This window comes from Mus musculus, chromosome 11 (genome assembly GCF_000001635.26).
Source record: "Mus musculus strain C57BL/6J chromosome 11, GRCm38.p6 C57BL/6J".
NCBI classification, from domain to species: domain Eukaryota; kingdom Metazoa; phylum Chordata; class Mammalia; order Rodentia; family Muridae; genus Mus; species Mus musculus.
The window spans coordinates 121,772,335-121,799,582 of record NC_000077.6 but is presented as its reverse complement, the minus strand read 5'-3'; the positions used below and the strand labels follow the sequence as shown (position 1 = coordinate 121,799,582).

The 27,248-nt window shown below is 43.7% G+C and overlaps 2 long non-coding RNA genes across 4 annotated transcripts in view; both read right to left on the bottom strand.

The window, feature by feature from the left end:
* The window catches only part of Gm12589, a 32,578-nt gene extending 10,744 nt beyond the window's left edge, over positions 1-21,834 (bottom strand). For 2 of the 3 annotated variants that reach the window (XR_880373.2, XR_389240.2), the window contains exon 1: positions 708-781. This is a non-coding gene — a long non-coding RNA (predicted gene 12589). Of the gene's footprint in view, positions 1-707; positions 782-21,783 lie in introns of those variants that run through there. The other variant, XR_389241.2, reaches the window with a different exon arrangement.
* On the bottom strand, positions 2,237-4,653 carry Gm30338. Its single transcript, XR_389244.3, has 3 exons — positions 4,488-4,653; positions 3,430-3,555; positions 2,237-2,296 (listed from the first exon to the last, which is right to left on the bottom strand). It is a non-coding gene; the product is annotated as a predicted gene, 30338 (long non-coding RNA).
* Positions 21,835-27,248: the final 5,414 nt, after the last annotated feature.

Below are 27,248 nucleotides of genomic sequence, written 5' to 3'. Positions count from 1 at the left end.
GTCTTACCCCAAACCAAGGCCTAGGGAGACCTCTCTTCCCCAGCTGAGAGCGTGTCTACCAAAAACAACAACAAACTGGGGTCATTTCCAAAAGACATGGCCCTAGTTTCCTACAGGGGCCAAGGCTGAGGGGATTGACTAAGAGAGCTGGGAAGGTCCCTAGAGGAGGTTGGAGCACAAACTAAGCCACCCTGACTGAAATGGGAGGTTGCTAGGAGAGAGACATGGGTGTCAGGCCCCTGAGTCTGTTTCTAGGCATCTATCAGTACAAGAGCATCCATCCTGAGCCAGGCAAAGAAGTCATCCTGGATCCTCACAGACCCAGGTCACTGCTCTTCATGAGGAGGTTGCTAGCATCCTTACCCTGAACCAAGCCTCTGTGTGGTATGGCCAGCTCACACCCACAGTGCTGAATTCCAACCAATATCTATAAAACCCAACTGCTTCCAAATCTCTTCACATCTCCTCATAGAGAACATCTCAGATTCCCTGTCCCAGATTATACTACTTCCTGCCCCATGGGACAAGGTGAAGCCACAGTTCCTCTTAGCCACGACACACTGAACAAGAAAAACTCAGCAGGGCTAATAGCTGACCTACTCTGGCTCCTACCTCTCCCTCCTTAAATGGCCTGAATATGCTTCCTGGCTCCTGGGGCTTGCTGAACCACACTTAAAAATAGTTGTTCAAATACCCAGGCAGCTTACATCGAAACTGTGTGTCTCCATATAGCCATAGCCCTGGTGGCAGGTCCTCTTCTAACTCAAAGACTTTGACCCTTACCAGGAAATAACTTCTGGAAAGACTCTCTATATCTGGACCTTGGCTCAGTCCCCAGCCATAGAACTCCCAGGCCAGTGGTTAGGGCTCCTGACACACCCAAGCCTCTCCCAAAGGATCTGATATATTAGCAGCTCAGAGGCATGTAGGCCCACTAGTTCTGTATTCCTCGGGGGTCATTAACAGTAGTGGTCAGTAGATAGTGACATTACAAAAAAGGACCAAGAGTGTATGGTCCTTATGAGACATTAGTGCCACACCAATGAGCCCTTCACCCTTAAACATGGGCACATGAATTCATCTGGTCAGTTATAGGACTTTGCCTCTGTACATAATATAAGTCTGTTGGGGACACTATAAGGGCATTCATTCACTGTTCTTAGATGGGGTGCTTCTATACACACACACACACACATGCACACCAACTCTGCGAGGGCCTGAGAAAAAGTGACTGTTGTTATGATCTTGGTGATGGACACCATAAAGTCACACCATTTTACAGATTTCACATAAGTTTATGGGGGAGGGGGTATACAGAGGCTGCCTCTGGGCCAGGCTGGAGGCAAAAAGAGGGGGAGAGGAGGGACTGGCCTTTTATAAGGGGATGTGGCATATGTGCAGGGGGAAGTTATATGACAGTGGGAATGTGTCCCATTTTGGCAGCTAATGATAATGTATCCTTTTGTCGCTAGGTCCCTGGGGCAGATGGTGGAGATTCTTGGTTGCTAACAATTGTGTAGGACAAAAGTAGTGTGAGGGACAGACAAGGCTGACCTTTGCTCTTACTTTACTCTGATCAAGGGTCTACCTAGCCCTGAAGAACTGACACAACATAAGGTCAGCATCCTGTCAGAAGATTACCTGCTGTAACCTAAAGAGATGCTTTGGATGTTCCGTATCTTTCTCTGCTTCTTGGGACCAGAACCTGAGTGCCTGGGGCTCCAGACTCCCACCATGTTGAGAAGACAGTCCTGGGAAGGGTTTCATACCTCCCCAAACAGGCAGTGGGGTAAAGTTCTGACCTTAGCCAAACCTGCTTGACACATGAGAAGTCTTGCAGCTTTCACTTCAGGATACCCACATAAGTTAAAGTAGGAATCTGAGTATGTGAGAAACAGCATCCCCATATACGCATGGGAGGCTCTTCTTCTGGTCTTATGTCCTACCTGCTCCTGTACAGCAATAGAAGGGATCCACCAGGCACAGTGTACTGCATTCCTCTGCCCCCATTTCTGGGATTTTTCTCTGAAGCTGTTTAAGGAGAACATATGTGCATATGTAAGCATGTACCCATGCACTAACAATGTGTGACCTCTAGCTTCTGTTTTTGTTTTGTTTTGAGACAGAGTTTCTCTGTGTAGCCCTGGCTGCCCTGGAACTCACTTTGTAGACCAGGCTGTCCTCAAACTCAGAAATCCGCCTGCCTCTGCCTCCCAAGTGCTAGGATTAAAGGCGTGCGCCACCATGCCCGGCTGACCTCTAGCTTCTTACTCCATACTCAGCTGCAGAGCCAGGGCTGATATGAGAGAGAGAGAGAGAGAGAGAGAGAGAGAGAGAGAGAGAATATGAATATGCTATGAGTTAGTCCCACTTTGCAGGCTCATGGAGTGAACACAGAATACCAGCCTTCACCCCCAACAGCAGAGCATGTTAGGCTGTATCTAGGTGCCAAAATGTCAAGATCAGGTCAGGATCTGAGCATCACAAAAGAATCCAAATACAACTCAATCAGTGGGTGGTTAATAATGGAGTCAGATGTATGAGGTTATACAGATGAGGGGTATGAGATTATATCACCTGGGGATCTGCCATCATGTCTCCAGCACTGGCCCTACTCCTGAGAGGTAATCAGTGGACCAGATCTACCAGTAATACTCCACACAGAGGCCAGTACTAAGCAAGCTAGCTAGGGAAAGCTGTTAAAGGAGAGGCACTTGAGTCAAAATCGTCTGACATGGTCCTAGGTATGGATACTAACTACATCTTATCCATAGCTGTTCAACTATTTATAGATGGGACCAAGGCAGAGTAGTTGTTGCCCAGTGCCCTACAGCTAATGATTCCTTGTCTATCTGCACTCAAACCAAGTACCAGTCTGGCACCTTCTTTCTCAGTAAAGCCACTAATTCTGGTATGACTGTAGAATTCACATCCATCATTAGTGTTCAGAGGAATATGCCATCATGCCACCAAGCTCACATCTTTTCTCGGGGTCTGTCAATAGAACCAGACTTTCTTTTCTGAGATTAGGTTCTCAGAGTGGACAAGTGTGTCTGGTCCTTTGTCCAAAGTCTCCATTGACTCTGTGGCATGAAGCCATCCTCCCCAAGTTACCCAGGTAGATGCCTTGAAGGTCTTTGGCTTCAGCCTCATCCCACTGATCCTAAAGTACCTATCCAATGGCACTGTCCACAGAGAGGCAGGCACTAAATCAGGAACATGAGGACAGGCCTTACCCAGGAATGAGGTTAATGCAAGAGCTTATAATCTACAAGTGTCACTCTCACTATGTGGCTGTGTCCTAATCTATTTACTGTTCCCACTAGGGTGACCTTTGGTCTTATGGGTGGGCCCCCACCCCCAGCATCTTGGTCCTTCCTCTTATATTGGGTGTGGACAGTGAAACCAGAGTTTCCTCCTTTGACTCACATAGCTCTACTTTACCATCTGCAGAACGGCCTCCATTGAAGGTTGCCATTTGAGTTGCTTGTATGGCTCATGGATTGGAGTTGATGGGAGGGCAGGAAACGATGAGCTCAGCCTTTGACAGGGAGGCTGTGGTTAGAGAAGACAGATGGTCAGTGAGCAATACTGTGGGGTTGAGGGTGAACAACTCCCTCCGTTCTTCATAGATGGTCAGGAGAGAAGGAATCATGAACAACAGGACAGATGGACTTTAGAAAGACAGGAAGACAGATGTGTGTGTCGATATTCTGTAAAAATCAGAGAACTGCTGTGGAGTGAATGAAAACATGGGATTTGTCCTACTAATATTAGTCATGTGACTATGAACACATATCCAGACCCCAGTTTCCTGATTTTCTGAGTGATCTATTTATACAGTGCTATAGTAAACACAAAACAACCTTCTTTAGGTGATCTACAGTCACTTAAGGGGCCAAAGCTTATTCTCATTATTCCCCATCCATATACTGCACATCAGTGGGCAAAGGCACTGATCCATAGGGCACCCCAGTCAGGATAGGGGGCCATATATAGAGAAGGGCAGCTCATGAAGATCAGTACCCAGCACCCACGAGTCTATCAGCAAGGCTGGACCATAGCTTTGGTGGAAGAGTGCTTGAGGAGGCCAGGGAAAGAGAGGACCCTAACATTAGAAAAGCAGGAGGCCAGAACAGAGGCAACTCGGGATCTAGATGGTCTTTCTAGATCAGGGTAAGGTGACCTGCAATGCCCGAGTTTCATATTTTCATCATCGTAGGGAAAATGGGACTCCAATCTGGCTTCAACTTGACTAAAAATAATAAAGTAAAATGCTACACTTATATGTCTGGCCTATTGGAGATGTGAAGTGAGATTTAAGTTTGCTTTGATGTGTGCTCAGGGAACCAGTACGTAAGAAGTGAAGCAGCTCACTCTAACACTCTACAAAGGTAGACAGAAGAGGAAGCAGGGAAGCACTGAGCATGTAACCGAAAGCAATCTGAGTGCAGAGAAGTATCAAGCCGAAAGCCAGTACAGCTCACCTCGGGGAACCCATTGATGCCTATGTGTCTCAGTCCCTGCACAATCTTGGGAACAGCTGAACTGTACCAACAAACAGGTGGGACCCTGCTGCTTAACTTGAGCCAAAGTGTATAGCATCCATCATCAGCTTTGCAAACAGCTTCCAGGGCTGTGAGCAAAACAATCCCAACCTTATTTTCCACAAGCACCAACAGATGTTTAAAATTGGGGAGGAATCTCTAGACTAAAACATTTCTCAGGCAGGGCCTCTGGAATAGCTCCAGGGAGCTGCACGCCCATAGCTTGTGCTGTTGTTCTAAGCCGCCCTTCACACATCAGGAATGTCAAACAGAGCTGACCTCAGCACCCTGAGAGCCCCACTCCAAACAGAGCCCTGGGCTGTGCTCTCCAGCAGCAGGCAGATCTGGAGTGTTTGTCTAGTTTAAAACAAGCTAGTTGGATGGTGTATTACTTCTCCAACCAAATACTATTGACGCTGCATGCACAACCATCTCTACTGCTCCTGAACTGCATGCATCGCTCAAGCCTGCTCAGCACATTTAGCAAGTGGAAAAGAGATGATTGTTTCTCATTTCACTGAAAAATTAGAAGGAATCAAAAAAAAAAAAAAAAAAAGATTTCCATGTGTTTCCTCCAGGCATCTCCTGATCCCTAGCCAACTCTGTGAACACACCCAGACTAGAACTTCCTTAATTCAGGAGCTTGACAGTGATCCTCCTCCAAGCTGGGTCCCTCCACACCAGTCAGGTCAATGGGGTCACCATACAAAGCCTGCAGGCTTGGCCACTGACTGTCTCTGCCCTTTACTAGGAACAGTCAAGAAGATAGTATTGTCATCTTCACATATCCTACACTTTTCTTAATCCTTTCCCGGAGACGTTATCTTCTCCATTACACACACACACAATTTTTTTTAGCTGGGCTCATAAGTGGCCTACCAGTTGCCATCTGGGCATCAAATCTTAGTGTTCTTTCAGCTTATCAGCGACATCCCACACAGGGTATCATGCCCTATGGAAAATGAGTTCTTCCTTAACTTCATTTCCAGGCCTATTCTTTAGCTGTTCTCGTCACCATGGCCCTGTATTATTTTCTTACTTCTGCTAAAACAAGCCATTGAAAAGTTAGTGGCTTCAAACAACTTTCAAAAAACTGTATGTGATCTCATGGTTTTGAATAACAGAACTCCAAAAACAGCTTCTCTGGGAAAAAAAAAAAATCAGGATTTAGCAAGATCACCCTCTTCCTAAAAAGATCCAAGTGAAACCTTAATTCTGGACTTTCCCAGCTGCCCATGCTTCATGATCCCTCCCTCCCTTTCCAAGCCAATCTCACCCCTCCGACCTCCGCTTCTGTCCTTACATCTACTCTGGTGCTAATAGTATTGTTCCCTTTTTTAAAGATGTTGTAACTCTTTCAGAACTATCTCATCATCTTTTCTCATTTTCATCTGCAAAACCTCTTTTGACATATAGCACAGCATAGTGACAGCTTTGGGGACTAGGATGTTGGTTTCTTTGGAGATAATTGTTATGCTGATCACAACCCGGTCTCCAAAATTTTATACATAAAATTCATTCACATAATCCCAGCATCTATAGAAATCTAACCCATTAATATTAAGTTCAAGTTTACAAAAGTCTAAATATAAACCAGTTTTAAACTCCCAAACTTCAGCAGTCTGGAACACAGGCCTATAATCCCAACACTTGGGATTTTGAGATCAAGGTCAGCCTGGGCTACATAATCAACAAATAAACTATGAAGTGTATAAATTACTACATAAATATCCTAAGTCTCATCATCCCAGTCAGGAGTAATTGAGGCTCTAGGTGTAGTCTATCCAGATGTACAATATTCTCCATTCATGAGCCCATGAGGGACAGTTACTTGCTCCAGTATGACAATGTGGCAGATGCATGTCAACATCCCCATCAAGAACCAAAAAATTAAGAGAAAAGAGATACCCATGAGAGTCTAGATGCAGCAGGTGTTTGAGAATTCCTATCTTATTTTCTTTCATGGCTAGACATAGAAATTTGGACTCCTTACTCTCCAAGAAGGTCCTCTTGACTCCCTAGCTCCAACAAGTCTCCAATATCCCCACCCAACATACGCAGGTTCAATTTCCAGTACCCACATGGCAACTCACAGCTATCTGTAACTCCAGTTCCATGGGATCTGACACCTTCATATGCAGGCAAAACACCAATGAACATAAAATAAAATAAAATAAAATAACCAAGCATACACTCTCCCAGCTGTAAGGAAAGGTCAGAACTTTGGGGCTCCTTGATCAAAACAGAAAAGAGGCCTGTTTCCTTGATACTGGATGGTGGGACATTCTAACTGTCTCTGTAAAGAGGGTTAGGCTGGGCCAAGCATGTGGACACGGAGCCCTGAGGGCCTGCTTCTCTGAGGATAAGCACGCCAAATGAGGCAAATTCTATTTTTGCTACTTTTCTCTAACAGTCTCTTATGTGTCAGTTTGTTCAGGCCTCACCACTACTTCTCCAGCTCCCATCTTTTGCTTATGGTCTGTCTCAGAGCAATGCATGGGTGCTGGTAGCAGGATGGATTCTGCCAGAGTCAAATTAACTAGACACTAAACCTGAGTTTATCCACTTGTTAAATGGGTATCAAAGACCTACCACATGAGCTTTCCTAGTAAACATTATATCACACAAATAACCATAAACTGACTAAAAACTACAGAAACATATTCTCTAATAGTCCAGGAGGGCAAAGGGGAAATACCAAGGTAGGAAGGCTCTTTCCTGTCTCTCCCAGTTTCTGACGGCTCCAAGTGTCCCTTGGCTAGTGTTTGCCCAATGTAATCCTATCAGATGAGACAATACATACAAGGAGCCATGCAGGATGTTCAGTCCTCTGCCTTTCCAGATGAAGTGTGGGTAATGGCCAAGAGGTGGTGCCTATCAATCCTACAACTAGCTCTTATCTGGACAAGATGATCTTCATTTCAGCTGCAGCTCAAAGAAAGCTAATGAGAGGCTATAGGTCATAGGTCATGTAAGGAGTAGCCTAGCTGGCCTTGGCTGGAGATCTGTCCTCTCTACAAGAGAGAGCAGGATGCTTATCCTATTTTTACCTTGCCTTAATCCTTCAGCCACCCCATAGCAGAAGATTGTTTTCCTCCCATCCTCAGTACCACAGATGGCCATGAAACCTGGTGTAAATATTGGAATGTGGTCAACAGAACAAGGAATTGTTCTGAGCAAAGGTTTCAGAGGCAAAACACATCCTGCTAACCCTCTTGCAGTTTCTGTCTGGAACTTGCCCTATCATGCTTCTGCATCTTCCACAGGATCTTAGAAAGAGGGATGAGGAGTGACTCTAATATGAGATGTTGCGGCAGAAGCGGAAATTCAGAGAAGTCCTAACCCAGTGGGATCAGCAGGGCAGTTAGTGTACAGCACTGTTGTAGCAATAGCTGAAAAGGATCTGGGGCCCAAAGCAGGGAAACGGCAAATTGTGTTATGTAATTTTTGTTTTGTTTTGTCTTAAATCACAAAAGTGCCTCCAATAACCTAGAAAACAGGAAATGTACCTAATGTAGCCCTGGCTTTGCAAAGAGCTTTCCAAACAAAACATCACCAGAATGAATTAGTTGTTTCTACTGTGCTCAGTAACATACCTTGAAGGGGAAAAAGTTAATCCACAAAAGAATAAGCAAATTGGCAGAAGAACTGAGAGAAAATATAGGAGTCCCAGAAGTATAGCTTTTGTGAGACAAAAAACTGTGATTGTTTCTTCAGCTGATAATTGTGGAATATTCAATCTAGGGCCTTCAACTAGAAAAGGCTTCCAGAATGTAAGAGAGTTATCAGGGATGTTTCTGCAATATTGTCAGAGTCAATTCAGGGGCAGAGAGACAGAGACAGACAGAGACAGAGAAAGGCAGAGAGGCAGGCAGGCAGAAAGACAGACAGACAGACACAACTCTCAAAGAGCAAGGTCAAGGAGTGAACACTTTGCAATCATAGGGATTTCTGCTTTGAGGGGCTTATCTCAGTGTTTTCAGTAGCTGGAACAGCCCAGGGCAGCAGCTTTGTCTGCCATCCTGTTATGAAGGAAGGGAGTGTGACTGACACAGACAATAACAAAAGTGAGCCAAGAAAGAACAGGACACCCAAGAGGCTAAATCATGGCTGATGACACCACTACCCTGCCCTGAGCTAACCTTCATGGTATCTGAGCCTCTGCCAACATGCATTTGATTTCAGACCAAACCAGCCAGGTCACCCAAATCAGGATTAGCTCTGGTCCTGGGCCCAAACCCTTACCCTTGTCAGGAGACTTGCATAGCCTCCGCCCCCAGGACCCTGCCAAAAACCTGCCAGTGCAGATGTTTGTGAGGCTGCTCCAGTGCGCCAGGGTTACACTGGGAAGGGAGGTACTTTTTGAAGCTGTGGTCACTGTGTTTGGTGTACAGAACATGACAGCAAGGAGGAGAAGTTCTGGGATTTAGAGCCAGACTTGGTCCAAATCCTGGCTGTTTTGTCATAATCATGTGGCTCTGAGCAAGTTGTTTATGCTCTTCGAGTCTCAACATCCATTTGTGCGAATCAAAAATACCACTACCACCAACTGTGGAATGTGATAGAAAAAGCGAAAGATACTCCTCATCGGGCAGGCTGCCTGTGATGATCAGTGTTAATTGTCAACTTGGCAGAATCTAGAATCATCTGGGAGATGGGACTCTGGGTGTGCCGTGGAGGAATTATATTGATTATATTAATTCGTTTGGGGAGACTCATCTCAGCTGTGGGTGGGACCGTTCCCCGGGGAAGGCATTTGGACTATATAAAATGGAAAATGGAAACCAAATGTGCATTCATTGCTCTCTTATGACTGTAAACATAACTTGCCATCTTCAAGTTCCTCTTCATTGGTGTCCCTGCCATGATACCTTGAACTGTGAGCTAAAGTAAGCCGTTTATCTCTTCAGGTGCTCTTGTCAGGGTGTCATGGCAACAGGAAAAACTTAAAAGACAACAATAGTATGTTCCTTAATCATCTCATGAATGGAGTCAGTACAAGATGAGGAGATCTGTGACCCTGGCAGCATTGTAAAGGGCCTGAAGCCAGTACCCACAGAATCTGTGCCCATAAATGTATATTAGGCATGGATGAAAAAAATGTCATCAACATTTCTGGCCAGAACCATACAACAAGGCAAGATCCAAACATGGCCTTGGTATCACAAGATTCAATTCATCTTCTTAGGAAAACAAAAAGGCAATGCAAAGCCGGCAGTCCCAGGAGTGACTAAAAGAGGAAGCAACGCCCCAGCAACCAAGCCATGGAGATGTGTACAGAAGCAGAGAGGAGCCAGTGCCTGGGAAGGTGCTGGAGGGTACCACTTGTGCTGCCTCCAGAAGAGAATGGCAGCATTACATCTGTGAGAAGAAACCCCAATACAGCTTTTCTTGAGCATCAGCCGTTGCATAGCCTCTACCATGGTATGCTTCTGCTTGACAACAAAAACCAAGGTTGGTTCTGATGTCAGTAACAAACATTTTTCATATTTTTAGCCTGTGCAGCTTCTCTCAGCTCTGCTTCTCATAACTGATACAGAAGACAACTCTGAGCCACTCTTCTGAAGTGCCACAAATTCAAAGGAGAGTAAGACCGAGGTCAGAACCACTTTCTCCCTCTTTCCTGCCTTCAGCGTCACTTTCTAAAACAGTGCAAGGACTTCTTTTTGGACCTTGGACTTTCTTGGAGATCCAGAAACTGGAGCCTTCAACACGGAGGTTTGTCTGGCCCTGACTTGAGGAAGTTTCATTATTCCTTTTCTATGGATGGAGCCAGACTTCAAAGAGACCACCTGTCCAGATGCTCCCTGCTCCAAGATCATTTCACCTGAGGACCCAAGCCATCTTCCAAGGCTTTCTAGCATGCTCCACAAATTTGCTTAGGGTAAACTTATCCCTTCCAAACTGACTAGGAACCTACAGGCTCTGTGAATTCCAGCCTAATGTCATTTTCACCATCAACAATAATGCTGGCCAGGACCATCCTCCTCCCTTGGAAACCTAAAGCTCTCTCTTAACCTTAAACCGGTGCTGTTCCAGGCAGCCATGTCCTGTCTAGCTCTTTGTACCCATGCTGTCTCTAGAAGCTTCCCACCAGACATCACAGCTCCTCTGGCAGGGATTCTGGTCTTACTGCTGTTTTAATTTGAATTTCACTGAGAACACCATGGTTGAGGAACCACATGCACACTGCCTGTTTGTCTCAGTTACTCATCTTTCCCTTGAAGATGCTTATATATATACATACATACATAGACAAGGAATGACTTGTATATCCTAAACATTAAACTGATGAGGCTTAGAGGTTGGAAATATCCTGCCCTACGTGCCACATATAATTAAAGTTGTGAAAGGGCTTCTACATCACTTTTGTAGTCACAGTGAATAAACAAAGTAAATGCCTTCACTAGGCCCCACCCAGTTTTCAGAAAAATAAACTTGGGTTCAGAGATACTGCTTCCCTGGACACTCTCGGACAGAGGTAAGAAGCAAACTCAAGACACACATTCCGACTTGTGGAATTTGTGCTATGATGGTACTCTTCAAGACTTAACTCTGTGAAACCTTGATAAATGGTGGTTCCCTGAGTTCACACATATTAAATCTGAATTTAGGATTGTGAAAGGAAGGATATTCTGTTTTATTAAAATTTGCCTTATAAAGTCAAATTCAGAGGGGAAGTATTTTAAGGTTTTGCTCAATCTCATGTAATCATCTATACCAGGAGTCTCTCTTTTTTTCCATTCTATTACTACAGCCTGAACTGCTTGCCCAGAACACCTGAGGTCACCTTAAGGCCTATGCCACAGTACACACCCCTCCTATATCTTCCTGTGGAGTTTGGAAATATGGCATCAAGGAGACCCAGGCCCTGCTTTGTCTTGCAGAAACTATATGTAAAAAACAAATGAACAAACAAACAAACAAACACTGGGAGGGCTTGGAGAGAGATCTCAGCTAGTAAAGCACTTGCCGGGCAAGCATGAGAACCTGAGTTTAATTCCCAGTACTGGTGTGAAAATCCAGTTATGGAACTGTGCACCTAAAAATCCTACCACAGGTATCTTGGTAATTTTCTGGTTAGTCAATTTACTAGGGTCCAGGTTCAATGAGAGACACTGTCTCAAAAATAAATAAAGTGTAGAACAAATTGAAGACATGTCCTTGACCTCTGGTTTCCATGTATATACATGCACACATATGTCCACACATGTACACACACATGAACATATGTGGGGAACCTAGAGTTCAAATCCAGTCTTTACTAGCAGTGAATAACTGGGGATGAGGAAACATAGGATATCCAACTCACCACCCAGCTGAAAGCTACCATACACATGGTAGGGTCCTTCTGGACATCTGCCAACTGCCTGAGAATCCCTCTGGATCAGACAGCTTGGAGAAAGACTCTACCTATCTGATCTGCATATGTGAGTAAAATCTCACAGTCAAAGCCAGCCACCCTAGTTTCTCCAAATCATGGATCTTAAAGGGATAGTCACACCACCACCTACTGTGAACATCACCTGAGCCCAACCATGAGTGCACAGAGGTTATGTGAGACACTCATCAGATTGCTCTGAAAATAGTTAGAATAACAACAAAAGTAAAGAGCCTTCAAAGACAGAAAAGAGCCTCTCTAAGAGGGAGCAGGAGAACATCAACCTCTCCTATCACATGATACATTGGAGGAACTAAATAAAAATGAGGACGATACTTGAGAGACACAGACCTCTTTCAGCATTTCTACTTGTGTTATTTGTGTACCCTTGCAACTGACTGCTTAGAAGACCTACTCGGGGAACCCTAAAACAGCACAAAGATCTCAACTCTAGAGCTTCCTACCAAAGAGGAGAAAGGCCTTCAAAGGATAGTATCTCTGCCCAATGGATTTCTCTCTCTACCATATCTGTTGGAAGTGTGGTCTAGGGCAGAGAAGGTGAGAACAGGAGTCTAAGGATTTCATTTCCCTCACCGTGTCTATAAACAGGCTGCAAACATCATCGGTCATACAGGTACCCAAACCACACTCTCAGCCTCGTTATGAGAAAGCCCCTAGCATGCTGTTGGGGGTGAAAGGTCACAAGTATCTACCTTGAGCTGTAGTCAGTGATGCTTTCTGCACTCTTTCTATTTCCTGCTAGAGGAACATCTTTTATCCCTAGGCCTGGCACAGTACATAGACTATAATCATTGCAGAAATAAAAAAAACAACCTAAAAAGCACCAACCAAAGCCCCTCCCAAATCTCCACTGAGATAAACAGGTACAAGACTGCCTAAAATCTGCTCCCTAGTCAGTCCCCAGGCCTATTGACAGAGTTATCCCTACCTCATCTCTAGCTGTAACTATAGCTATGAAATCTATACCTTATAAGCTAGCTACCAAGACCAAGTCTGCCACAGAAGATTGGCTTATTATGAAAGAAATGGATGGCATCTTCCAGACATCCAAAGCATACCTATGTTGTTTGTTGCAGCTTTGTTCCTGCATGCGCACATCTGATTCTGGGAGCCCAACCCCATCCCACACATAAAGTATGCCACCCTGCATAGTGTACATTACCAAAACAGTATAGGACACACAAACCCACCCAGAACACATCACCTATACAGTCTTTGCCACCCTGCATAAGGCTCTAACAAGTCCTGGTGCAAGGGGGATGTGGGCTGGAGTCACTCAAAAGGGCATTGGCATGGCACTACTCAACTCTAGCCCTCTAATAAAGTAGAGTGTGGATATGAACCACATGGCAATTTTCAAGAATATGTCTCAAGCATCCCAGATGCAACTCTGAAACTAGCTGTGCCAGGAACTTCCACTTCTGTGCACAAACCTTGCCCTGGTCATGTCAGAAAGGGCCAGGTAAAAAGATAGAAGAGACTCCTGTCTTAGCAGACACATGTCCACTCATAACAAAACAATATCAACGAACCACTGATTAAATGCTCATAATTTATTTATCAAGATCTGCAAGGTGGATGTCTGGGACTATGAACCAATGTGTATGGGTTCTGGAGTGGGCTGCCTTCCTAGCTGATAGGCAGCGTTGTTTCACAGAATTCTAACTTGGTCAAGGAAGCAACAGAATGCTCTGAGGCTTCTTCACAAGGACACTAATTCCACTTGTGAGGCCCTAACCTTCTTATCAGAAGCTCTGGGATTCAGCATGCTTTGCTTTGCTATGGGGAATGCCCTTCAAATGGCAGCTGTAGAGGACAAGCGTCTGCTTCTGTGGTTAATTTCTGATGTCCAAGTGCCCCATGAAACCCATTTTCCTGAAGCGACACTCCTATAGCTGGCTTTCAGAGCCTCGCCTGGCTCTGATAGTCTTACAATGTCTCTGACATAGATCTTGCTGCTTCCTTTCCGCATCATAAACATCACATCTAGACAGGCCCTGCCCTGCATGGTACATAGAAAGAAAATGGTTTTCTGGGGCTGAGGTGCTCCACAGCTAATGTAGCTATTTTAGGGTCACCAATACTCCTGTAAATATGCCCCTACACATGCTCCTATAAAAACAAATAGATGCATTGATTCTCTAAGATAGATTCAGTTTGGATTGTAGTTTATGCTCTATAATTGATGTCCTATATGGGGTAAGGAGCCATGTGTTCACATATATCCAGGAAAACAGAAAGCAAGCTAGAAACCACCCCTTAAAACTGCCCTATTAGTGTAGAATTCTATCTCCAAAGAAGACCTAATACCAATGCTTCTCAAACTATCCCACAAAAAAGCAGAAGGAATACTACCTAAATCATTCTATGAAGCCACAGTTATGCCTATACCTAAGCCACACAAAGACTCAACAGAGGAAGAGAACTTCAGACCAATTTCACCTGTGAATATCAACGCAAAAATACTCAGTAAAATTCTCACAAACTGAATCCAAGAAAACATCAAAACCACCATTCACCACTATCAAGTAGGCTTCATTCCAGAGATGCAGGGATGGTTCAATATAAGGAAACCCATCAATGTAATCCACTGTATAAACAAGCTAAAAAAAAAATCACATAATCATCTCATTAGATATTGAAAAAGCCTTAGACAAAATACAACACCCTTTTGTGTTAAACGTCTTGGAAAGATCAGGAATTCAAGGCACATACCTAAACATAATAAAAGCAATGTACAGCAAACCAACAGCCAATATCAAAATAAATGGAGAAAAACTTGAAGCAATCCCACAAAAATCAGGGACTAGACAAGGTTTATTTATTCAATCTAGTACTCAAAGTTCAAGTTAGAGCAATAAGACAACAAAAGGAGGTCAAAGGGATACAACTTGGAAAGGAAGAAGTTATCACTATTTGCAGATGATATGATAGTATACATAGGTGACCCCAAAAATTCTACCAGAGAACTCTCACACCTGATAAACAACTTCCGCAAAGTGGCTCAATATAAAATTAACTCAAACAAATCAGTAGCTTTTTTCTAGACAAAGAATAAACAGGCTGAGAAAGTAATTAAGGAAGCAACACCCTTCACAATAGTCACAAATAATATAAAGTATCTTGGCATAGTAAAAAAAAATGTGATACAGAGCTAAACAAAGAATTCTCAACTGAGGAATCTCAAATTGATGAGAAGCAACTAAAAAAAAAATGTTCAACTTCCTTAGTCATCAGGGAAATGCAAATCAAAACAACCCTGAGATTCCACCTTACACCAATTAGAATGGCTAAGAGCAAAAATTCAGGGGACAGCAGATTCTGGCAAGGATGTGGAGAAAGAGGAACACTCCTCCATTGCTGGTGGAATTGCAAGCTGGTACAACCCCTCTTGAAGTCAGTCTGGCAGTTCCTCAGAAAATTGGAAATAGCTCTACTTGAGGACCCACCTGTACCACTCCTGGGTGTATACCCAAAAGATGTTCCAATATGTAACAAGGATACATGCTCCACTATATTCATAGCAGCCTTATTTATAACAGCCAGAAGCTGGAAACAACCCAGATGTCCCTCAATGGAAGAATGGATACAGAAAATGTGGTACATTTACCCAATGGAGTACTACTCAGCTATTAAAAATGATGACTTCACAAACTTTGTAGGCAAATGGATGGAACTAAAAGTATCATCCTGAGTGAGGTAACCCAGATCCCAAGAGACATACATGGTATGTACTCACTGATAAGTGGATATTAGCCTAAAAGCTCAGAGTACCCAAAATATAACTCAAAGACCATATGAAGCTTAAGAAGAAGGCAGGCTAAAGTGTGGATGCTTCAAACCCACTTAGGAAGAGGAACAAAATAATCACAAGAGGCAGAGGGAGGAGGAACCTGAGTGGGAGAGGGGAGGGGAGGAAAAAGGGAGACCAGGACCAGGTATGGGAAGAGAAGTCTAGTGGGTCAGGAGAATGAAATAAGTAGCAGAGAGGGTGAGGAACTTTGGGGAACACTAGAAAGTCCCAGATATGAAGAATGTAAGAGGCTCCCAGGACCCAGTGGGGATGACATTAGTTGAAACACCCAACAGCAGGGAGATAGAACCTGAAGAGACAACCTCCAATAGATAGACATGACCCCCCCCAGTGGAGAGATGGGACATCCATCTCAAAATTTTTAATCTAGAATTGTCCCTGTCAAAGGAAATGCAGGGACAAAAATGGAGCTGAAGGGAAGGCCATCCGGAAATCACCTCACTGTTTGATCTATTCCATCTGCAGACACCAAACCTGGACACTATTGCTGATGCCAAGATGTGCTTGCTGACAGGAGCCTAGCTAGTATGGCTGTCCTCTGAGAGGCTCTGCCAGCGCCTAAGACAGATGCAGATACTCACAGCCAACCATTGGACTGGCATGGGGACGACCACAATGGAAGAGTTAGGGGAAGGTCTGAAGGAGCTGAAGGGGATTGCAACCCCATCAGAAGAACAATATCAATTAACCAGACCTCTTGGAGCTCCCAGGGACTAAACCACCAACCAAAGAGTATACAAGGGCTGGTCCATGGCTCCCACTACATATGTTGCAGAGGACTGCCTCATCTGGCATCAGTGGGAGGGGAGGTGCTTAGTCCTGTGAAGGCTTGATGCTCCATAGAAGGGGGATGCTAGAGGGGTGAGGCAGGAGTGAGTGGGTGGGTAAGTTGGTGGGTGAGCACCCTCTTAGAGGCAAAGGGGAGGAGAATGGGGTGAGGCGTCCATGAAGGGGAATCCAGGAAGGGGGATAACATTTGAAATGTAAACAAATAAAATGATTAAGAAATAAATTTTAGAAAGGAAAAAAAAAAACCTGCCTATTCTGCCTTCAAGATAAGGTGGATAAAGGCACCTGCTGTGAAGCCTGATGACCCGAGTTCAATCCCAGGGATCTACAGTGGAGGAAAGAGCCCAGTTTTCTGATCTCCATAAACACACCATAGAATGCGCATGCTCATGCATGCACATGCAAAAAAATTATTATTTATTTTTTTACAGTCCAGACTTTATCCCCCTCCCAGTCCATCCTCCAACTGTTCCACATCCCACACCTTCTTCCCCGCCACCCCTTTGTCTCAAAGAGGATGTCCCTACTCCCCACCAGACCTCCCACTCCCTGGAGCTCCAAGTCTCTCGAGGGTTAGCTGCATCTTCTCTGAGTCCAGACCCAGAAGTCCTCTGCTGTATATGTGTTGGGGGCCTCATATTAGCTGGTGTATGCTGCCTGGTTGGTGTCTCAGTGTCTGAGAGATCCCAGGGGTCCAGGTTAGTTGAGATGGTCTTACTATGGGGTCTCCCTCCTCCTCAGCTTCTTCTAGCTTTTCCTAATTCAACCACTGGGGTCATCAAAAATAAAAATCATACTATGTACAACAGGCAACAATCCCTGCAAATCATTGTAAAGGAGACTCCATTGATGTGCCAGCCATCTCTGTAGATTAGCTGCATGCAAACCTAAAAGGTCTTGGAAGGAATTTAGCTCACCTATTCCTGACTCCAGTCAAATTCAGATTGTGTGTGCTGAAATGTCCTGTTTACCTCTTTAAAAACACAAAACTCACATGACTCTGAGTCATTTCCCATGACTCCCCTAGAGCTGCCATTGGTGAGTTTCCTCACCAATGTAGCTTAGCTCCTCTCTAAACCATAGAAGTTTCTTTTTGTGCCATGCACAGAACCTCAGGCTTGAGAGTTCAAGTAGGGTCAGAAGCATACTAGGTCCCAAGTTTCTGCTCATCGATGTGGGCATCAAGAACCCATGAAAGTTGCTGGACCAGCACAGTGATTGGGATCAGGGCTCCACGCTGGCTCACAGGGAAGCTGCTCCTTCACTGAGCACAGTAATCACAGGGTTACCTCTGCTGCTAGGCACAAGGTGAATTGTCTCCCTCCTAGACTCCACTAATCACACTGAGCATTCTGGGAACACTTTTTGCTCAAGATGGTCCACACCCTGGCTCCAAGTACCCACTCAGAGCACTGTAGATCAGGCCTCTCAATGGGTATCAAAGCTGGGGAGCTCCAAGGCTTCTGGAAAAACAGCAGCTCTCTGACCCTAAGACTGTAGTAGGCAAGGCGAGACAAATTGGGGAGTGGAGAGGACCCAGATGGCTCAGGTCTAGACATAACTCTGTAGAACTCAGCAATGCTGGGGTTGAGCAGCTACCATGTCCCTCCCCTACAAAAAGATCACTTAAAGATGGTTGGATGTGTGGCCTAGTCTTAAGGGAACATTTTTGTCTAATGTCTCAGCATCTAGGTATCTCAGAACACAGTCTGGTTACCTCAGTCCTCACTTCTCCACAAACTACTTTCTCTTTAAAACAAACAAAAAACTATTCTAATTTCATTTTACAAAGAATCTATGGGCCATATCAACCCATTTGCAATGATGAAAATTAATCTTATGAATAAACATCATACATTGAGGCAAGTTTTGGTGCTACCCAGTCACCCATGTGTGTGGCCCTCAGAGCTAGAGAGGGATCCCACCTGGACTTATCTATGCTCTCATATTGGCTGAGCATCTTCCAAGAGGGTCATGGAGGGACAGATGAACTCAGCCTCTAGAGCAAGAGGTAGGAAGATGGAGAAAAGAAAGACAAGGTGGTGGAAAGGGCCTTTATTAAGTAATCGCTCCCTTTGCCAGCTGCTACCTTGCCACTAGAAGTTCGTTGCTTTAACTTGCAGTGGGTCCCTAGTATTTTCTATTCTGTAACGGTGTCTGTTTGAGGAGATCAGCACTGTGTTACCAAGCACAAGTCACTCTATGGACTTTGTTTGGGCAATAACAAACCTTGGAGAAGGAGTCAAGTGCTGTGACAGCAGTGTCCTACCAAGTGAGAGGGTGTCCAACATTAAATGCAGCAGCTGAGAAAGTGGTAAAAGCAGACATTGATAAGATAACACTGGGGGCACTCCCAGAGAGTAAGGCACTAGAAAGGGGGCTGAGAGAACCATAGTCAGCCCTGGCAGGAGAGATTGGCTGTATTACTCTGTCTTCTGACAGTAGGACCAAGACAACTTAGAGAAGAAAGGGCTTATTTGAGATCATGATTCCTGAGAGATAAGGGTCCCTCATGGAATGGAGGCATGACAAAAGGAGGAAGGAGCTGAGAGATTTCATCTCAACCACAAACAGAGAAGAGAGGGAGAGACAGAGAGATGGAGTGAGAACGAGAACTGGAAGCGGTGCTGAGCTTTTAATTTTAAAATGTGCTACCAGCGACATACTCCCTCCAGCAAAGCTGCACTACATAACCCTCCCCAACAGTACCACCAACTAAAAAACAAGTGTTCAAATGTCTGAGATTATGAGGGAATTTTCCATCTAAACTACAACCATTCCTTTACCTCCATAGGCTCATGTCCATATCATAATGTAAAGTCCCCATTACCCTTTATACTCTCAACATGAAGTTTACAATTCCAAAATCCAGTCTTTTCTGAGACTCAAAGAAATCTCTTAATTATAACTCCTGTAAAATCAAAACAGCAAATTACATCTTTTCAACATTTAACGACATAGAATATACACAATCATTCCAGAAGGGAGGAATGGGAGCATAGAGAGGAAATACTGGGTTCAAGGTTAAACCAGAACCCAGCAGGGAAGGCAGAATTATTTACTTATTCACTTTACATCCTAATATCAGGCCCCCCTCCACCCAGTACCTCCCTCTCGAAGTTCCATCCCCCATTTCTCCCACCCCTTCTCCTCTGAGAAGGGGGAGCCCCCACCCCATATCACCTTTCACCCTAGTCACTGAAGTGCTAGGTGCATCCTCTCTCTCTGAGACCTGACAAGATAGTGCAGTTAGGGGAACTGGATCCACAGGCAGGCTACAAATTCAGGGACAGCCCCACTCAAGTTGTTGGAGGACCCAAATTGTGGGGAGCCGCCCTCACATTCGCCATTACAAGATGGCGCTGACATCCTGTGTTCTAAGTAGTAAACAAATAATCTGCGCATGTGCCGGGGTAGTTCTCCACTCCATGTGCCTTCCCTGTGACGACAACTCGGCCGATGGGCTGCAGCCAATCAGGGAGCGACACGTCCTAGGCAGAGGATAATTCTCCTTAAAAGGGACGGGGTTTTGCCATTCGCTCTCTTGCTCCTGAAGAAGTAAGCAATAAAGCTTTTGCTGCAGAAGATTCCGGTTGTCCTGAGCGTGTTCTTGCGGGTGGACACAAAAGCTCGGGCAATACCAAATGAAGACCAAGCTGCACATCTGCTACATGTGTAGGGGGAGGGGCTAGGTCCAGTCCATACTTGTTCTTTTTTGGTAGTTCAGTCTTAGAGAACCCCCAAGGGTCTAGGTTAGCTGGCCATGTTGGTCTTTCTGTGGGGTTCCTATTCTCTTCAGCTCCCTCAATCCATCCAACACCTCCACAAGATTCTCTGAGCTCCGTCTAATGTTTGGCTATGAGTCTCTGTATCTGTCTAGGTCAGCTGTTGGGTGGAGCTTCTCAGAGGACAGTTATGCTAGGATCTTGTCAGCAAGCTTAACAGAGTATCATTAATAGTGACAGGGACTGGTTCTTACCCAAGAAATGGGTCTCAATTTGGGCCAGTCATTGGTTGGCCATTCCCTCTGTCTCTTCTCTGTTTTTGTCCCTGCACATCCTGTAGGCAGGACACATTTTAGGTCAGAGATTTTATGGGTAGGTTGCTATCCTCTCTCCAATGGGAGTCCTGCCTGACTACAGGAAGTGGCCACTTCAGGATCCATAACCCCACCTCTAGGAGTTTACAGAGCTCTGGGACAGGGTGGGGACAGGGAGCTCCAGGGTGGCTATGGGGTCACTTTAACTAACACCAAATCTTATAGCTCCATGTCCAGCATTAAAAGGTTTATATGGCTCTGTTCTTTCCAATTTGTTACTTGCAACATACACTTCTCTCTTTGTATATAGGAGTTCCACTCCCTATAAGCAACTCTCCTTGTCAGATATTTCATGGTTCTGGCATCTTCAAACCTTCATAGCTTCATGTAATGATTTTTTTGTGACCTCTAGCCCCCACAACATAGCTATAAGAAAGATCTCAGCCCAGAATTGGTTACACCATCTACATCTCAATTCAACGTTCAAAGGAAGTCTTTCCGATCAAGAGAACATTGTCCAACTGAGCATCAGAGTTCAGAGTGAGAGTCCTTTATGCAGATGCACCTCATTGAGCCTGACTTGGCCTGGAAGCCACAGTGGGTTTCCCAAGACATCTCTGATACTGACCCAGACCCATGAGTAAAGCAATCATACTCCTTGTTATCACTGTTGCTCAGCAAGAAACATTATATATCCAACACCATTCTAAACTCTGAAGCCAATCTGTTTCATACCAGACATGATAAGTTTGTTCATCCGGCAGCAAAAGCCTCCACCTAGCTCTAGGCAGAAGGAAAGGTGAGCATGGAGTCTCAACACCCTCACTCCATGCCTGACCTCATAGAGACTACAGTCAGGAAGTGTTTTGGAGTCCTTATCCAAGCCCACCTGTGAGGCAGTGGCTTGGGGCACACAGGTCTTCCTCACTCCAACCACTCTTCCATCCTCTCTGCTGCTCTACTCTGGCCACCACCCAAACAGACACACCACTGGGTATGCCATTTTAGAAAATGTAACACAAAGCACTTAAATTTTCAAAAACACAAAGCAAAACCTTTGCCCTATGCTACTGCCTGCTCTCCATGAATAATGGAATGAATAATTGGTTACACCATCTGCATCTCTGAATGGGATGTGGCAGTGAGATGACTTAAGCTGGCTCCCCAGACAAAAGAAGAAACCAAATAGCACCTTCTCTCCTTCTGAGTCAGAGCCGCAAGCTGCAGTTGTGCCGGTCTGACCTGCAGGAGTGATGCCTCTACCCACGTGAGCATATCTGACCACCTTGTACTGCAAAGCTGGGGAATCTGGGTCAGTACCATGCCCAAGGACATTCTGAGCTGGCATAGTCTCTGCAAGAACAGGCCTGACAGGTCCTCATGTATCTCTCTCAGTGGGTGTTGAAGTTCTGGCTAGAACAGGTATTGCCCTCCTTTCCCTACATGCTCCAGCCCCTTTAGAACCTCCATTTTAATAAAGACAAATTATCTCTTCCCCTCAGGCTTTCCAACATCCACTTAGACGATTGTATTGCTCCCAACAATGTCAAAGAATAGCATCTATTTAACAAACATTAAATTCTTGGTGCTTTCCTATCCCTCCTTACCACCTTATTATTAAAGAAAACTCAGCTCCTTTGCCTGATACTAGCAACTCTTGTCTCTCACCAGAAAATCATCAGGCAGACAGAAAGGCAAATGGATCCAACAAACTGAAACTACATCAGAGCCAGAACTGATCTTGACAGGTGGTTTGGAACAGTCAGAACAGGAACGGCAAGAACAGATCTAAGCAAACAGATAATAGAAAATTTCAGAAAGACTCAAACTGATCCCAAAGATCAGAGCAGAGCCTGCTCTGGCATCTGGTGAAACCCTCCCCTGCATGTAGACAGCAAACACGTGTATGGTGAAGGTCTGAAGGGAGCATCTTCAGAGGCCATGGGTTTTTCATACCTGACTTCCCTCGATCCCAGCAAACTAGTCCACTGATTGCTCCGTCATTCCAGCGATCACTTTCCCATCCTAGCAAGAGGCTCAAGGGATGGTCATGCTGCCTCCTGAGAGCTCAGCCAGACATCTGCTGGTTGGTGGCCCAGATGACAGAAGAAATGTATAGCTTCAAGGCCATAGGGTGATAGACAGGAATCTGCTTTAACACTATAGCACAAACCACCACAACATGGTAACACTTGTGATCAAACTACTGAGATCAAAATACTATAAGGGAATTGAAGACTTCCTTCAGTGACTTCATTAGCTCATAAGGCAAAACTGATAGAATACTTGAATTTACATATATGACATTAGAAACTATCAAACTTGAAAAGCAAAGAGGAAAAAGACTGAAACCAAAAAGAAAAAAAGTGCTGAAACCCAAGATCTTTGAGACATCTGCAGAAGGTGACTCACACAGTGAAGTCACAGTAGCTGAGACTCAGTGTCAGACATCAAGCTACCATCTTTGCAATCTAAGAGAATGAAGACCAAGAGCAAACTGAAACAATTCCAAAGATGTTGCCCAGGCCTACCATATTCAAACATAAGAAGGAAAGAAAAAGATAAGGAGGAAAAACTATGAAAGAATCCAGAAGAAATGGGCTGGAGAGGTGGCTCAGTGGTTAAGAGCACTGACTGCTCTTCCGAAGGTCCTGAGTTCAAATCCCAGCAACCACATGGTGGCTCACAACCATCCGTAATGAGACCTGATGCCCTCTTCTGGGGTATCTGAAGACAGCTACAGTGTACTTACATATAATAAATAAATAAATAAATAAATAAATAAATCTTTTTTTAATAGACAAAAGTCTCATACATAGAAAATATTTAAAAAATAAAAATAAAAAGAATTCAGAAGAAAATAATTGCTCTTCAGAGGAGCAAGTAAAAGAACTGTATCCCATATCTCAGAGATTATGCAGAGCATAGTATAATACTTCAACGTACTAGAAAAGAAATTGCCATGGGCTAAAGAAATGGCCTAGCAGTCAAGAGCTTGCTCCTCTCCCAAAGGACCCAAGTTTAATTCCCAGAACCCATCTCACTACCACCTGTAACTCCAGTACCCACACAAACAGACTCACACAAAAACACACAACCACTAATAAAAATAAGTAAACACACTTTGAAGAAAGAGCCAACCTTGAATCTGTACCCTCTAATATTGTTCTTTGGAGGTAAAGCAAGATCTGCCTTTCGTATAATATTAAAAGCTCTGCAGAGAGACAGGAAAATGTGCATACAGCTCAAACTCTCAGGTAGAAAAGGAAAAGAAAAGCATTAAAGAGAGCGAAAAAAATGTCTTTCCATTTCTCTCTTACTTATTTATTTATTTATTTATTTTTAAATAGGTCTCTCTACATAGCCTTGGCTATGTAAACCAGGCTGGCCTTGAACTCACAGAGGTCTGCCTGCCTCTGCCTCCCTTGTTTTGAGATCAAAGGCATGCACCACATCCAGCTAAAATGTCCATATTTCTTATTTTTTGACCAGAAAGATATGTGCTCTACCGCTAAGCTATATCTCCAGTTCTCTTTCTTATTAGTAATCTATCTAGTACATGTGTTTGTCTTAAGTAATGGTAGCTATGGGGTGTTTGCTTATGCATGCGTTAAACATATACAGACCTATAAATGAACACCTTTATACACGATGTAATGTGCAACAGCAGTGACACAGGAATGAGAGATGGAGAAGCAGAAATGTTTCATTATTGTAAGCCTTTTGCACTTCCTGGAGGGTTGACAGTTTGTTGAAAAATAATTTATAGATTGTGAAGAACAATCACTAAAACTTAAAAAAAATACAACTGATACAGTTTGAATGAAGAGGAAATGTAGTAGTACTAAATGCTCAAAAACATAAGAAAGAAAATATTAAGAGCAAAATTGGGAACAAAGAACAAGGCTATCAATCAGAAACAGTCACAAACACTGCAAAATTAATCTAACTATATAAATGATCCTGTGAGAACCAATGATCTTAAAAGCATCAATTTAAAAAGAGATTGGCAGGAAATGTTTTTTTAAAAAAGAAAACAACTATGTATTTTATATATGCAACCTTCTTTAAATATAGAGACGTATATAGATTAAAATAAATGGACAGAAAAATATATGCCATACTTTAACAAAAAGAAGCATGCCCACTAATTCCGAATAGAGCCGAATTCAAATATATAAAAGATGTAAGTATATAATGTAAACTACAAAACTCCTAGAAGAGAGCATAGAAAACCCATATGACCTTGGTTGGGATTTTTAGTGATTTTTTTTTTTTTTTTAGATTCAACACCAATACCAATGACACAACCCATAAAAGAAATTAATAAGCTGATTCACTGCAAAAGGCTACTCAATAACAGACATTTTCAGGAAAATAAGAGAATAAGTCACAGACATATCCAGTGAAAGATCACTCACCAATACATATGATTTGACACTCAAAAATAAGAACATATACAACAGATTTTAAAATGGGGGAAAAGACTGAAGTACACCTATATCCCATCAGAAAAGATATTCAGATGGCAAACAAACAAGCATATAATCATATCTTCAGTATCATATATCATTAGGGAATTGCAAAGTAAAAAGAAATACCACTATATACCTTTTAAAATGGCCTCAACCCAAACCCCTGAGGATGCCAAATATGACATACCAAAAACTCCCCTTCTTTGCTCTTAGGGATTCGATGGCACAGCTATGTTGGATGGCGGTGTATTCTTATAAAACATAACATACTCTTATCAATATAATGCAGCAACCTCTCCCCCTTGAAATAGTTCTAAATAAGTCCAAAATACATTGCACATGTGAAAACCAGAACAGATTTTATAGCAGCTTTTTATTCATAATTGCTAAAGCAACGGAGATGCCCTTTAGTGGATAACTGGATACATGTTTGTTCAGATGTTTTTGACACTAAAGAGAGATTAGACAGACTGTGAAAAAATGAAGGGAAATCTCTGGTGTTGATCACTAAGAAAAAAGAAACCAACCTGGAAAGGCTGCATGTTGTATGATTCCAATCCATGATATTCTGGAAAAGGCAACAAACAAGACCCTCACATGGTGAAAGATCCATGATTGTCAGGGATCAGAGGAAAGAAGTAACAAGCAGAGCCCAGAGACAGTGAAAGTAATGGCACTGCAGTGGGTCTGTATCAATGCAAATTTATCGAATGGAACATTCAGGAGGAGAAAAGTCCGTTGTAACCACAGACTCTGAAGGAAAATACTGAAAGGCTGCAGGTCTATAAACTGCAACATCTGTTGTTCTGACAAGAACATTGATAAGGAAAAAGGAGAGAAAGTATGTGAAGGTGGAAGTAGATGAAAATTTCTGATCAGCTTCTTACTCTGCAAGATATTGGCTTCAAGGCTTCAATGGTATTTGCAATAGTAGGTCATGGTAACTATGGATTAACACTATCATCAGAATTTAACTTTTTATTTGTTTTGGTTTTAGAGACAGAGTTTCTCTGTGTAGCCCTGGCTGTCTTGGAACTCACTGGGTAGACCAGGCTATCCCTAATCTCTTAGAGATCTGCCTGGCTCTGCCTCCCAAGTGCAGGGATTAACGACATGCACCACCACTGCCTGGCCAGAATTTAACTTTTAAACTTGAACATATGCTGGCTTTGTGATTTTCATATTTATATGTTCATCAAATCAAAAAGGATGGCTAAGCAAAATGCTTTATGGCCTTATTAACAAATTCTGCCTACTCCTTGGTTAGAGTTTCTATGCCTGTGATAAATCGCCACAACCAAAATAACTTTGGTAGGAAAGAGTTTACTTCACCTTACAACTCTCAGATTGCCAGGGCAGAAACTCAAGGCAAGAACCTGGAGCTAAGAACTGAAGCAGAAGCCATAAAGCAGTGCTAAGTGCTTATTGGTAGGTTCCCGCTGCCGTTTTCAGTTTGCTTTCCTTGTATACCCCAGGTCCACCTTCCCCAGGCGAGCGTCTCTCATAGCAACCCCGGTCCTCCCAAGTCAATCATGAATAAAGAGAATATCCCTACAGACTTACCCTCAGATTCTTCTGATGGAGGCATATCTTCAATTGAGATTCCCTCTTCTTGGATATGTCTAGATTTAGATCAAACAGACAAAAGAACTAACCAGCACACCTGCTATAAAGGTAGACTTACTAGGTAGCATTTTTAACACAAGGCAGCACACAGGATCCCAACTCTTACCTGTTTGCTGTATATACTCTCCATAGACAAAAGACCAGGAACACGCATGTGAAGGACAAGCCGAGTGTAGGCACACATTTTTATGCAACCTACTTTTACTAAGGATTCAATCTCTCCTCTAGTCCACCTCCCAGCAGAGGTAGTGGAAGAGAAAAGTTATTAGAATACGGGGAAGTGGGCCTGTTTAAGAATAGCTCTTTGGGGGCCAGCTCAATCTTTGGCAGCAGTTCAGTCCAGTAGCAAACACCAATTACGACTCAGCAGCTGTAGTTCAGTCCTGAAGGAACCCATTAGGTCCGCCAACTGGCCTGAGATGAGGCTTTGGAAGCAGCAAGAACCTGACAAACAGTTCTTCAGAGTGCTTCTCTCAATGGCAGCATGCCCACAAGATGAACTCAACAACACTGTATAAGGTGAACCAATACACACGTGTTGTTAGCAAAGAATAGT